At 59.6% G+C, this 13263-nt stretch overlaps 1 long non-coding RNA gene across 1 annotated transcript; it reads left to right on the top strand.

The window, feature by feature from the left end:
• The first annotated feature begins 458 nt into the window (after window positions 1–458).
• On the top strand, window positions 459–9567 carry LOC125922969 (uncharacterized). The gene is made up of 3 exons (XR_007457849.1): window positions 459–732; window positions 4495–4593; window positions 5393–9567. It is a non-coding gene; the product is annotated as an uncharacterized LOC125922969 (long non-coding RNA).
• The last annotated feature ends 3696 nt before the right edge of the window (window positions 9568–13263 follow it).

The raw sequence follows: 13263 nt of genomic DNA, 5'->3' as shown, positions 1-13263 counted from the left end.
AAGGGGGCGGGGTTGTTCCTAGCTGTCCTAGCCCGGCGCCTTTGAGCACCCCCAACGTGCTGCGACGCCACCAACGCGGCAAGCTGTCTTCCCCGAAGCGCTGCGGGCGGCTTCGACGCCCCCGCGAGCCCGGCTTGGGGGTGTGCGTCTCGCTCGCTGCCACCCGATGCCTGTCTCAGGACACGCTGACCTCCGGGAAGGCGACCCCCTGCTCCGCACCTCCCCACGGGGCACCCGGCAGCTCTCCCGCTTTGTCTCCGGCCTTCAGTCACCGCGGGCGGGGGCTGCCGCACAACACCCCCGCCGCCTCGGGCGGCCCGCAGCGGGCATGGCGGCGCCCGCGCCTTAGACCACCGCGACCCGGAAGTGCTTCGCGGCACTTCCCTTTACCTTCCATTGGCGAGGCCTGGTCACGTGGGGGCGCGCGGCCGCAAGGGAGGCTGGGAAACGGCCAGGCCCGGCCGTGGCTTCCAGGCACGGCTCTGGGCGGCGCCCGGGGTGTCGGGCGCTCCCTGGGCCGCTGGGCGACCGCACAGCAGGCCCGGGGCCTCTGCGCCCCCAGGGCCGGGAGCACCTCTCTGGGGGGACCTGAGCCACCCGGCGTTTTGTGCTGATGTTATGGTTACCTGATGGGAATTGAGGACACCTGCGGGCCGCCTTCCATCCCGGTGCCAGACGAGGGGCGGCGGGACACCTGGCCACGTGCCAGTGTGACTCTTGGCCCGACCGAGGGTGAGCCCCCCCCCCCCCCCCCCCCCCCCCCCCCCGCCGCCTCCCCTCAGCAGCTGCCTCTCCTGCGTTTGTTTCCGCGGGATCGGGGAAGCAGAGGCATCTGTCTGGCCGACGCGGGAGGAAATGCCCCAAGAGGGGGCGGATTCTGAGCATCAGTGTCACTATCCACAGGCCCGTGGCCGACCTGGCTGACTGGCCACTGAGGCCAGAGGAGCCTCAGAGTCGTTGTAAACCTAACGCCTTAGGTGAAAATCAGTAAAGGCCAACGAAATGAGAACAGCAAAGGCCACTTATTCGCGGCTGGCGGTAGCGGGAGGGTCAGGTATCATTACTTTCATTCTGGCAGGGACCCAGAGGCAGGCAGAGGGCCAGGAAAACTTTGTAGTGGAGCAAAGGGAAGGCACGGGGAGACTGTAGGTGGGCTAGCCAGACGCGGCATCCTCTGGGGTTGCTCAGGCGTGCGTACTTGATTTTCTCTGGTGGGTCCTAAGTTGGAAGCGAGGGCAGAAATGAAGGAAGCGACCAGGTATTAATCAAGTCCATGCTGGGCCTGTTGTCGCAGGGCGTGTTTGCTGTCCTGAGTTGTTGCTGGAGATAGTAGGACTTCCTGCAGCTGTGATCTGCCCGGGTGGCCTTTCCTGGGCTGGTTACTCGAGACCGTGGATGGTTTCCTGGCTAGCCGTGGGGTGGACATTGTGCAGGGGTGGGGTGGGGTGGATATAAGGACACACCATAGAGTCCTGCTGTCGATGTGCTGATAGTCCAGCTGTGAAGAGGGGACTGAGCCCTGCACGCAGGGAACCCGCTCTATCCTAGTGTGACCCTTCCCAAAGGAAATAAGGTGTCAAGAGAACATCCCATGGTGAAAGTTGAGGGGGCAGTATGACGATGAGAAGACCCCAGTCTCTCGAGCCATCAGCCTGGGTTCAAATCAAACCCTGCTGCCTCACGTCAGGTCGGCTCTTAGATCCTGTGTTCCCCGTGGAAGGTAGGCGGTGCCCCGACTTGCAGGTTTGGGGGGGTGGTTTATAGGGGATCAGTGATATGAAGAACATAGTGTATGGTAGGTGCTGGGATCGGTTTCCTTCTATTGATAACTGGTTTTCCTACTTGGAGTTCCAGAATCTCGGCCGTAACAGCTAGGGGGTGTCTGCAGCTACTGTTAGGTACCAGTGCCTAATACCACGGCAAGGAAATCCCTCTCGGGATTTCAGGGAGGCTAGCAAAGTTGCAAATGGCCGAGCCCATTCTTTTTTTTTTTTTTTTTTTATTAAAAAAAAATTTTTTTTTAACGTTTATTTATTTTTGAGACAGAGACAGAACATGAATGGGGGAGGGGCAGAGAGAGAGGGAGACACAGAATTGGAAGCAGGCTCCAGGCTCTGAGCCATCGGCCCAGAGCCCGATGCTGGGCTCGAACTCACGGAGTGTGAGATCGTGACCCGGGCTGAAGTCGGACGCTCAACCGACTGAGCCACCCAGGCGCCCCCCGAGCCCATTCTTTAGCATGAAACCTGGGGAGGACACGGTGAAGTCAGCGTAGACGTGGCGACAGCCAGCGTGTAGAAGAGACAGCCAGCGGGGACCTGAGAGTAAACGTCAGCTCCTTCTCACCAAGGAATTTTGGGCTCCGCTGGCCAACGTTGTGGAGGACAGGCCTCTGCTCTGGGTCCTCCTCTTCCACATGAGTGGTCCTGAGGGAGTAGTTCGGGGATCAGTCGGTCTGCGCCCAGATCCCGACTCCAGCACCTGGGGTCCTGGACAAGTTACTGACCCTCCGGAACCTCCCGTTTGTGAAATCGGGGCGATGCCTGTTGCCTACCCTGTTGGGTCGTTGGGAGGAACCCACGAGCGAATAGGGGAACAGCACGTAGCCTGGGACCCGGCCAGGGTGGCCGCTCGGCAAGGATGCCCCGGGATCGGACCGTAAGGACAGGCAAGAGTCTGCCTTGTTGCTATGTTTCTGCGAGTGTGGAGCTGCCCTGGCCGGGTCTGGCCTGTGTGGGCCAGGGAGGTGGGTTCTTTGAGCTTATCTCAGTCAGGACTCACTGGCAGAATCTCCCAGGAGAGCATTCGTGTCTCGTTGCCTCCTCCAGTAAGCATTGCCGAGATAGCAGTTGCCTCTTTGGCCTGTTGTTGGGGAGTCGCTTTGAGGCTCCATGATTCTTCTCGTTTGCAGGCTTCGTCCCTGGGTCTGTGTTCCCTCCGTGGATGAAGAAGGGGCTTCATTATATTCTGAGCTGAAAACAGGCTCCTGTAGCCAGAAATATGGCCCCCCGGGCAGCAACCACAAGGGCTGACATTTACAGGGCCCAGAGCCTGGTGTATGGCGGGTACGTAACAGAGTCATTCACAAACACCGTGTGCCTAGGATGTGGCAGGCAGCGAAAATGTTGAGTCCACAAGATAAGAGTGTTTTTTTTTTTCCCCATTGGTAGTTGAGGGAGCAGGGGAGTCAGTGATTGACTGTGGGCTACGGAGGAGCAGAGCGGGAGCCGTGATCCGAACCCCCCTCTAGCTCCGGGAAACCCACCTAAGTGCTCAGATGCCCTGAGTAATTTTGTGGCAGTTGGTTCGCTCTCCTGATGACTGAGCAGGAGGACGGATCATTGCTGACTGTAAAATTCTGCAGGAAAATGGGTGTCATGGAAGGTGGCGGAGAAGGTGAATTTTCTCGAAAGGCTGATTGAGGTCTTCCCGCCTGGCCGTGTCAGAGATGCTCCTGGGGCCCGGGCGCACGAGGCTGAGAGCCCAGAGGTCTGGGCCCCGACCAAAGCCCCCAACCGGTCAGGGAAGAGACGGCTGTCTCCAGCCCTCCGGCGAAGGCCTGTGGGGCCAAGGAGCCCAGATCTGCCCCTGAGGAATTTCACCAGGAGTGTCGGCAGCGCATGAGTTTCAGGAGAGCCTGTTCACGCCCTGCCCGGCATCTGCTACGGATTACGGATCAGTGAGTTCACCCCCGAGGCCCCTAGCTTTACTGGTTTGCGTGTCAGTGGACAGGATTAAGGCGAGTCCCAGGGTTTTATGCAATCTTTCAGATAAGAAGTCCAGTTAGGGTTTTGAGCAGAATTCTTTGTGCTCCGAAGCATTCCTGAGAGTCCCGAGTAACGGTGAAGCCCGGGCTTCCCGTGCGTGCTGCGTGCCACGGCCGGGTGGGGCGCTGGTGGAGGAACCAGGCGCCCAGCCGGGATGGCATTTCACTCACTTGCTCCTTCGTTCGTTCGTTCATTCATTCGTTCATTCGTTCACTCACTGAGCAGGTGGCCACTGGGTTCCTGCTCTGGGCCGGTACCTTGCTCGGTGCCGAGAACGAAACCCCCCCCGCCTGTCACCGTCCCAGAGGAGCAGGCCGAGCATGTAGAGGAGAAGAGAGATTTAGCCGAGTAACCTGAGAACTAAGTGTAATTGCCAAGGGGACAGGTGCCGAGTGGCAGGTGCCCGGTACCATTGGAAGAAGTGACGGGGCCAGAACTTGTCTCGGGGGCCAGAGGGGGCTTCCTGGAGGAAGTGGAGTTGGAGTCAGCTTTTGACGGGTCAGTAGAAGCTGGTGAGGTGAAGGACCAGGGTCACACAGCCTTCCAGGGAGAAGGGGGTCCGTGCCTGGTGATGGGCTGGCTCTAAGTTCTCTGGGAAGGTCCGGTGTGGAGCCTCTCCTTGGCACGTGAGCCAAATGTGCCGTGACCGGGGTTGCCACCCCATCGAGTGGTTAATTCTGGGAATCGAGGGGTGCCAACCAGTCACACTTTTCCTTCTCCTTTCCAGACATGGTCGCCACCTTCCTGTCGGGGACAGCCTGCAGAGTCCTTAGCTCGTCAAAGATTGGCTTTCCAACGAAGCAGACCTCGAGACAAAGATTTGGATGTGAGTACTTTGCTCTGGAGGTGATCCTGGGACTGAGTGTGAGGCGGGCGGGTGTAGGAGGCGGACGGAGCTCGGCCTGCTGGGCGCTCTCTGCCGGGTGCTTGGTAACACGGGGGACTTAGCCCTTCCCGTCCCGTACCACCTGGGGGTCATTCCGGCGGCTTTCTGTCCTCCGTACTCATGGACAGAGCAGCCCCCACAGCAGAGGAAGGCCCGCAGGAGGCAGGGGTCCTTATGGGACCGGGTACAGGCAGCCTCGGGCATGCAGGCAGGGCTCCCGCCTGGTGCCGTGCGCCCCTCAAAGCCCCCGAAGCCTCTCGTTGAGCCCATCTTGTCCTGTCCTCCGTCCGCTGGCCCCCACGACAAGACAGCAGCACCCCCGTAATTCTGAAAGCTGCTGGACCAGCTGCTACCCCCGGGCCGCCCGCACGGGCGCTTCTGCGGGCCGGCCTGCTGTGCGGGGGGTCGGGGGAGGGTGGCGCGGGCTCCATGCTGCGGGCTCGGCCTTTCTGCTCGCTCTGCCCCGGCCGGGCCCTGGCTGCCGTGATTGTCCATTTACCCTGATCCCTGGGACCCAGGGCCTCGCCTCCCTGCACACCGTGCCCCCCTCAACCTGCTGGTCACAGAGCAGCAGCCCCGGCCTCTCGTGGAGAGCGGGGGCGGAGGGTGGGCAGGGGGGACGCAGAAGCCGCTTTCTGTGCGTGCCGGTGCGCTGCGGTGAGGAGCCCGCGGGACCAGGCACTGGGCTGTAGCACTGGGTTCGGTGGGGCTTTTGTTAACCTTCTTTCCTGGGGACCAGGGCCTCTGATCCCACGGAATGCAACGTTGTGGGGCCGGGAGCCCGAGTCCCTGAGCGGACCCTGGGGCCGAGGCGAGAAGGATCGTCTGACCTCCATGCCCTCGTTCCCGGGCCCGTGTCTCCACTTCCTGAATTAGAGCACTGCCTGATGGACAAAAATATCTGCTATACCTCGGAGGACGGAGGTTCGGAATAGGTATCGAATGGTTTCCTGTCTTTTATCTGATGTATTTTTTAAACCGGGTTGAAGTTCACGTAGCATACGGTTGCACGTTTTAAAGCGAGCGGGTCAGTGGCGCTTAGCGTGTTCGTGGTGTTGTGTGACGGCCACGCCTGGTCCCGAAACACGCCCCTCCCACTCCCAGAAGAGCCCCTGGAGCCACCACACCGCCGCGCCCATCCCTCCTCCCAGCTCCAGTCTGCTTTCTGTCTCTGTGGGTTTAGCGTATGCCCATACCGTATGTGTGCGGGGGTGTGCAACGTGTGGTCTCTCGTGCCTGGCTTCTTTCACTCGAGGTCCGTCCACGTCGTGGAATGCACCGGAACCTCATGCCCTTTTAAGGACAAACACTGCTCTGTTGTTGAGGGAGCACATCTGTTTATCTGTCCACCCGTCGCCGGACGCTTGGGCCGTCTCCCCTTTTGGGTCTCACGCGCTGTCTCTCCAGGGACGGCGTCCTACCTCCACACAGGTCATGGCCAAGCCCAGGCATTGAGGAGCCTTTCTCTCAGGCTGGTAGGTTTGTTTGAGGTGGACGTGTGTAGGAGACAGGACCAGCAGGTCCCAGGGTCCCGGTCCTTTGGTCACCCCTTCCCTGTCATGGGGGTCTGTTGGCCCGAGGTGACATCTCATGGGATTCTGTGTTGGCAGATGAGATACCCTGGGAGCCCTTGGCGAGTGTGGTTGGCGGAGGCCGTGGGGACGGGGAAGGCAAAGCCTGAACACTGATCGGTAGGGGATGGTAAATCGCCCCCGAGGAGGGAAGGTCTGATGGGTTCTGATGTACTCACCTCAGCATCAGGATGCTGGTTGGCAGCTGGAGGGGCGGCACCCCGGCCAGGGCTTAGGGTCGGTCCCCGCCACGCCCCCTGCGTAGAACCTCCAGCCTCACCGCCACGCAGCTTTGTTCGCGTGCTGCTTGTTCAAGGACAGTGGGGAACAGACGGGGCTGGCCCTCACTGTGCCGGCGTCCTATTCTCCTGGCCATGTTCACGCCGGTGCCCTCACAGGCCATCACGTGTAGGGGTGGGGGATGGTGAACAACCGTTCACACATCGGGAGCCCACCCGTCCCCAGGACCTCCTGGGGTCTGACCTGATCCTGCCCTTCTGGGCTGTTCGCCCCTGCCTTGGAGTCGCCGTGTCCCCCAGCCCCCCACCACTTCTGCCTTCCCATGAAGTTGATGATGTGTCCCTGTTGAAGCTCTGCCTCGTGGGACCACACCCGAGCGAGTGGGGCTGAAGCGAGGTGGGTGCTGCGGTCCCACATGCGCCAGTGGAGGGCGGCCCGTGGGCGGGCTCACTGGGAAATTACATGTTAGGGGAACACGAACCGAGTGTGGAAAATGAAGGCGAGCGGCCCGGCCGCGGAGTAGATGTAGGAGACGCTTAACTACCACCGCGGTCGTGTCATTTGTTGAATGGTGCAAACCCACAACTATTTTTTTATTGTTTGGTAATGCTTTAAAAATTTTGCAGTAAACCCTTTCAGCAGCCGTGAGCAGAAAAAGCTGAAAGTCATGCTTCATAAAAGTACCAGATTGTTATTTCTTTTTCTCAAGAGAGTGGACGGTGCACGTTTATTTGTACAAAACGGATGTTGGTGTGACGTCCAACCCGGGGCAGCCGCGACAGAACCGGGGGCGCGGGGACCAGGGGCAGGGCCAGCCGGTCGCAGAGGTGGTCACCGAGAAGCCTGGAGTCGCCGGCAAGCGGGCGCGCTTCCCCAGGGTTCCGTGAGGCCTGTCGCTTTGCTCAGATTTACTGTCTGTTCTGCTGAATGAACTAACTGTGCCCACGGTGGTAGCCCACGTCTTCTTGCGCACGGACCGTCGGCAGGCCTTTGCAAGCCGTCGAGTGTTCAGATGAGCGTCCCGGTAGTTTCCGGCAGGAAATCGGTTAAATTAATTTCAAAATCATTTTGATGTTTTTCATCCCGTTGATGGAGTCTAGATAAAGCAGCTGGAAGTTTATTCTGTCAGACGTGAAACGCACCTGATGTGCGGCCGCTTGAGCTGTAAATTGAGTTTTAAAAAACGCCTTCGATGCTGAAATGTTTTTGGTTTGGCAGGTGATTACAAGAAGACAAATTTTGGATGATCACAGCTGTATGATTAAAGACACAATATTTTGATCTTGTTAAGAAGCCCATCGTCCCTGGGAACTTCGGTGGCTCACACCATGTTCCTAATTGCGTGGAAAGCAGCCTGGGGTGTGGCCAATGGACCTGGAAGGTGTGCTTTTCAAAACATGAGGATATTTTTATGTGCACACAGCAGAGCTGGACGAGAGAACGGATTTCAAAGGTGCCGTGTAATTAAAAAACGCTTCGGCACGCCGTGTGGGGCTGCGTGCCGCAGGTTCTCAGAGTTCAGAAACAGTTGGCCGTCGGAGGACGACCCGCGACGATTTCAGACATTTTCGGGAATGGGTCTGTAGATTGTGGCTGTGTTTTATGTAAGTTGGACGTTTTTAAATCGTCCCGTTTGTCTGACGGAGGAGCACAGCACTCGAGCTTTTGAATCCCTCAGGAACTGTACTGATTGAGAGTAAAGTTCGCAAAGTTGAACAGAACTGCTGTGGAGCCGTGGGGAAGCCAGGGAGGAGACGGAACAAACTGAACTCGAGGGGGTCGGAGAGTATGCGAGATCTAATTTCCAAATTGTGTAATTGTGCTTTGGAAAACCGTACTTGTGGGAAGAATGTTTTGATGGTGCCTTTAGGTCTAATTGCATCAATTTATATTTTGGAACGACACGGAACCCTTTTGAGCTGGCCATTGAAAAGGATCGCGCGCAGGGACGGCTTATTTGAGTTTTGCCTGTACCGTATTTGTTGCAGGATAGAGAGCTGAGCCTCTGGGTGGGCGGGGTAGAGACCTGAGGAGGGCACCCAAGAGGGTATTTGTGCTGGAGTATTTACACATTCAAATAAAACAAAAACAAAAAATAACAAACAAGTGAGCCCAGGACTGTGCATACTTTCCACGGAGCAGAAGTTCCTCCGAGCCCATGGGGCATCCCGGGGTCTCTCAAGAGTGAGTCGTCTGAACTGAGAACACTGGTCTGTCGAGGGCCTCGAAAGCCCTCCAGAAATTCAAAGCCATGAATGTAAATTTGAAGGATTTGGCAGCAGTTTCATGAAAACAATAAAAAATAAGATCCAGTGAGAGAAATCCCAGTGGTCAGTGGGAGAGAGCCTCGGGCAAGGACACAGAGTGGAGGGTACGACAATGCGGCGAGAATAGTAAATACAAACTTGCGATTTTAACGCAGGTTTTTGTGTGTTTAGAAAGCGTTTTTGGGCACAGTAGGTGCAACGTCTGTCTTCAGCTTGGATCGTGATCTTGCGGTCCGTGGGTTCGAGCCCCGCGTTGGGCTCCGTGCTGACATCTCAGCTTCGGATTCTGTGTCTCCCTCACTCTCTGCCCCTCCTCTGCTCACACTGTGTCTCTCTCTCAAAAATAAACAAACATTCAAAAAAATGAAAAAAAAGAAAGCGTTTTCTCTTTGAAAATCGGTTTTGAACAGAACTATCTCACAGAGCCTCCGAGATGACACATCCACCTTGTAGGTGAAGCGAGCCCCGTGAGCCTCACCGTTCACACTCTTCCGGGCCGTCCGCGCTGGGGGAGGAGTCGGGTGGCCCCGGCTGGGGACCAGGGAGAGGGAAGGCGTCTGGACTGTGGCCCCACCGTGCGGGCGGGACCGTGGTGCCCACGCCCCAGAGGACGGCTCTGCCAGGAATAATCATGTGGCTTCTTCCTTCGCCCCAGCCGGACAGTCCCCTCCAGATGCAGATCCTGACACCCCACAGGGCTGGCTCCCATCACACTCCAGGGTCGCTATGGGACCCTGTGACAGCCCTGCAAACCCAAGGAGGTGGCCGCCGGGTCTCCCCTTTTCTGGGCTCCGGCACCACCCCGTCACCTCCTTCCTCTGCGCCCAGACACGGGAGAAGGCAGTGAGCGAGCCTTAGGTTGTGGGAAACAGAGAGCCGGGCACTCCAGCCAGCTGCGGGACCCGCTCGGAGTTTCTGGTGACTTCCGCCGAGTTTGGGCTGGCTTTGGCCCAGAGGGTTTCCTGGAGGGGCCTCAGGGGTGGGAAAGGGACGTGGGGAGAGGCCCAGCTCCGTCCGTCTTGCATGGGGGTGCTTGCAGAAGACTTTGCTCTCGGGAGGAGCCCTGGGCAGCCCGGAGGGGATGGGTGGGCAGCGGGCGTGGCCACGGGCCTGGACTCGGCCTGGCTTCTCTGCCTTTCAGACCCCAGAGCTTTCCCAGGCTCCCGCTGCTGCTGCCTGAGCTGGGGAGGCCGCTTCGGGGTCGGGGGCCCTCAGGAGGTGCGGGGCTGCCTGGAGGAGGGCGGGAGGTGGGGACGTGGCATCTGTGGGAGGCCCAGCAGGGCTGACTCATCGGGAGCTGACGGCTGAGCAGAATGGGCCCAGCTGTTCGCAGAGCCTTGGGGATATCCCTGTGTTATTGCAAACTGGGGCCGGGGGGGGGGGGGGGGGGAAGGGGGGGGCTACTTACAGCAGGCATTCCTGCCTGGCCACCTCCCCTGGAGAGGCTGTCTCAGGCCGAGGGGCGGCCCGGGCCCGGGCACGGCCATCCCTAAGTCCGTCCACGCCGCCGGCGCCCGGGAAGCGTGTGGCGACAGGAGCCCTTCCGTGCCAAAGCCCGCAGAGTCCCGGGCACACGGACGTTGGCCCCCTCGCTGGGGCTGCAGAGCTGGAGACCGTGCACTGTCCCTCCTGATCCAGTGGCCTGGGATGGGGAAACTGAGGCTCTCAGAACTCAAGTCGCAGGCCCACGGCCCTGAAGTTGTCAGGACCAGAGCCTGGAGTCTTCTGAGAACTGGGCCAAGCAGTCCTGAGAACTACAGGTCAGCCCCGGTGGCAGCGTTTCCCCCCCCCGCCCCCGCCCCCGCCCCTGCCGACCTGCACACAGTTAGTGATGCTCTCCCTCCAGCCAGGTGCCCGCAGCCTCCAGAACCTTCTCCTGACACCCGGCAGGCCCTTCCACCTGATCACAGTGGGTGGACTAGGTGACCTTTGGGCCAGACGAGGGCGTCTAGAGGCCCCAGTCCTTCAGGGCTGCAGGAAGCCACCTCCACGGGGAGTGGTCAAGGGCAGCCACAGACCCTAGCCGGCTCTTTCCTCACCGAGCTGCTACCCAGGAGGCCCCCCAAAGCTGCCGCTCGTCCTCGCTCTCCGTCCCCCCTCCCTCCCCCTCTGTTCCTTCTTTCCCTGCTGGCGGCTGGGGACCCCGGGCTCTGTCCCCCCCACCCATGGCCCCGTGTCTCTGTCGCTCCTTGCTCGAGAGGACACTGGTCGCCGAGTGCAGCGCGCACCGTAATCCAGGGCGATCTCCTCTCGATCCCTAACTAATCGCGTGTGCAAAGATCCTGTTTCCCAATAAGGTCACGTTCTAGGTCCCGCGTGGACCTGAATTTTGGGGGGACGCTACTCGACCTGCTCCCGGGGGAGCAAAGTCAGCCGTGCAGGCCTCTCAGCTCCTCCTCCGGCTCCCGGAGTCACGGGTCTGTTAACCCTGCCCGTGTGGCCGTGCGCCTGGCTTTGTTAGTGCCACCACGCAGCGCTCTCGTTTGTGCAGTGTTGTCACCCACCGTCTGTGCCCGCCTCGTCTGCTGGCCCCAGGCGCTTGCGCCCTGACGCGCACAGGAATCTGCCTGGGATTCGCCCCCTAGGATTTCCTGCAGAGACGGGCCGATGGTGCTGAACTTTCTCAGTTTTTATCGCTCCAAAATGTCTTTATTTTGCCCCCGTTCCTGGAAAGCCTTTTAGCTGGGTATTTCCTTTCGGGGCGTTGAAGACGGCCTGTCACGCCTCCTGGTTTTCGTTCCCGTGCTCCTCCCGGGAAAGCCGTCTGCCTCTTTGGCCGCTGCCCAGGGACTCCCCCTGTGGTTTGACTGAGACGCGGCTAGGTGTGGGCTGCTTTTCATCACTCCTGCTTGGGGCTCGCTGGGCTTTTCCGCGGGGGGCGGTTTCTGGCGGTTCCGTCTGCTCTGATGTTCTCGGGTGCCGTCTCCGCGGGTGTCCCTCCTCTTTCACCTCCCGCCTTTGGGGGGGATGGACGGACACGGACGGATGGGGCCACGGCACACCCCTGCTCTCGCCGACCTCTGACCTTCTCCAGCTTCCCGCCCCCTTGCCCGGCCCGGCGCCCCCCCCCGCCCCCCCCCCCCCCGCCCGGCCCCGCCCCCCCCCCCCCCCCCCATCTGAGTATTCTCCAAGAGCGTGCCTTCGGCAGAACTGAACACACTCTGAACATGACAATTCAAGAAATCATTTCCTTTTGATTATTTAAACGTAAAGGTTTACACTTTGAATTGCTAGCTCTCTGGTTGTTTTTACCACGGCGATTTATTTTTGATAGGTTCCTGTTTATGGTGGAGATTTCAATCTGGCTCTTATTTCTTCAAGCTTGATAGAAACATGGCGGTTCTGTGATGAGGGTCCGGTTCTTCTGGGGTCTGAGGTCTGTGGGTCTGCTTCTGCCCTTTCCTCTCCCGTGTCTCACTCGTCAGGATCTGTCCCTTTTCACACTTGTACCGAGGCCTGCTTGTGGCTGATACGCAATTGCGATGGGGTCCAGGAGGAGGGCATAGCCAGGGGGCGGGTTTGCATTTGGTCCTTCTGGGTCCTGGCCGCACAGATCCAGGCCCACGTTGACCTTGGTTTTAGGGATGAGGCTCCTTCGAGTCACCAGACGTGGGTCTGTGCCGCACAGCTGGCTGCGGTCCCCATCTCCAGTGACGGCTACGCCGCCACCCCAGCTCCTGCTCTGCGCAGAGGACCCCCACGCACGGGCCCCTCGGGGGGAGGCCTGGGCCGGGGTCTCCGCCTTGCGCGAGGCCATTGAGCCCCAGGTCTGCGTGGCTTGGCCACAAGCTTCCAGTTAAGAACTTTCAGACGCAGCTCCCGTCTCTGCGGGCTTGGCTCCCTTAGACTTCAGCCTCCTTATTCCTTCCCATGCTGTTACCGATTTGCTTTAACAACTTTCTTCCGCGCTTTTGTTCCTCAGTGAGAGGTTGGCCTGCCCTTTGCCCAGAAAGCAAGCAAAGGCGGGTGTGTGTGTGTGTGTGGGGGGCTCTCTGGCCCTCTCTCCTTGGCCTCCTGAGCCGACGGGCAGTGAGTCTGCCCAGCTCTGTTCGAAAACACATGCCCTCATTCCTGATCTCACTGGCACCTGCCGGCCCACGTCCAAGCTCACCTGCCCTCGCTGGCTCCCTCGGGGCTACTCTTGCCCCCTCTGACCGTCAGAGGTCTTTGAAAAGCACAGTCCGGTCGTACCCTATGCTGCTGAAAGCCCCCCACGGTTCCCACTGCATTAAGGATACAGCTAAGCTGTTGACCATGTCTACAGGGTCTCACATGTCTGGCCTCTGGCCATCCGTCCGGCTGCCTCTCACCCCTGTCGCTCAGTGGCCTCCTTGCCATCCCACCCCGTGCCATGCTCACTGCCCCCTCGGGGCCCGGAAGGTTCCATCTTGCATCCCAGCCCCTTCTCAAACCTCACCTCCTTAAGAGAAGACTTTCCAGGGTAGCCTGTCGCCTCTGTCCTCTGTCGGCAACTGCTCTCGGCCCCTCTGCGTGCTGCTCAGGGTCACCTGGGGCACAGGTGGAACTCAGCG

Source organism: Panthera uncia, chromosome D4, assembly GCF_023721935.1.
Source record: "Panthera uncia isolate 11264 chromosome D4, Puncia_PCG_1.0, whole genome shotgun sequence".
Classification (NCBI taxonomy): domain Eukaryota; kingdom Metazoa; phylum Chordata; class Mammalia; order Carnivora; family Felidae; genus Panthera; species Panthera uncia.
This window is presented reverse-complemented; position numbering and strand designations above follow the sequence as displayed.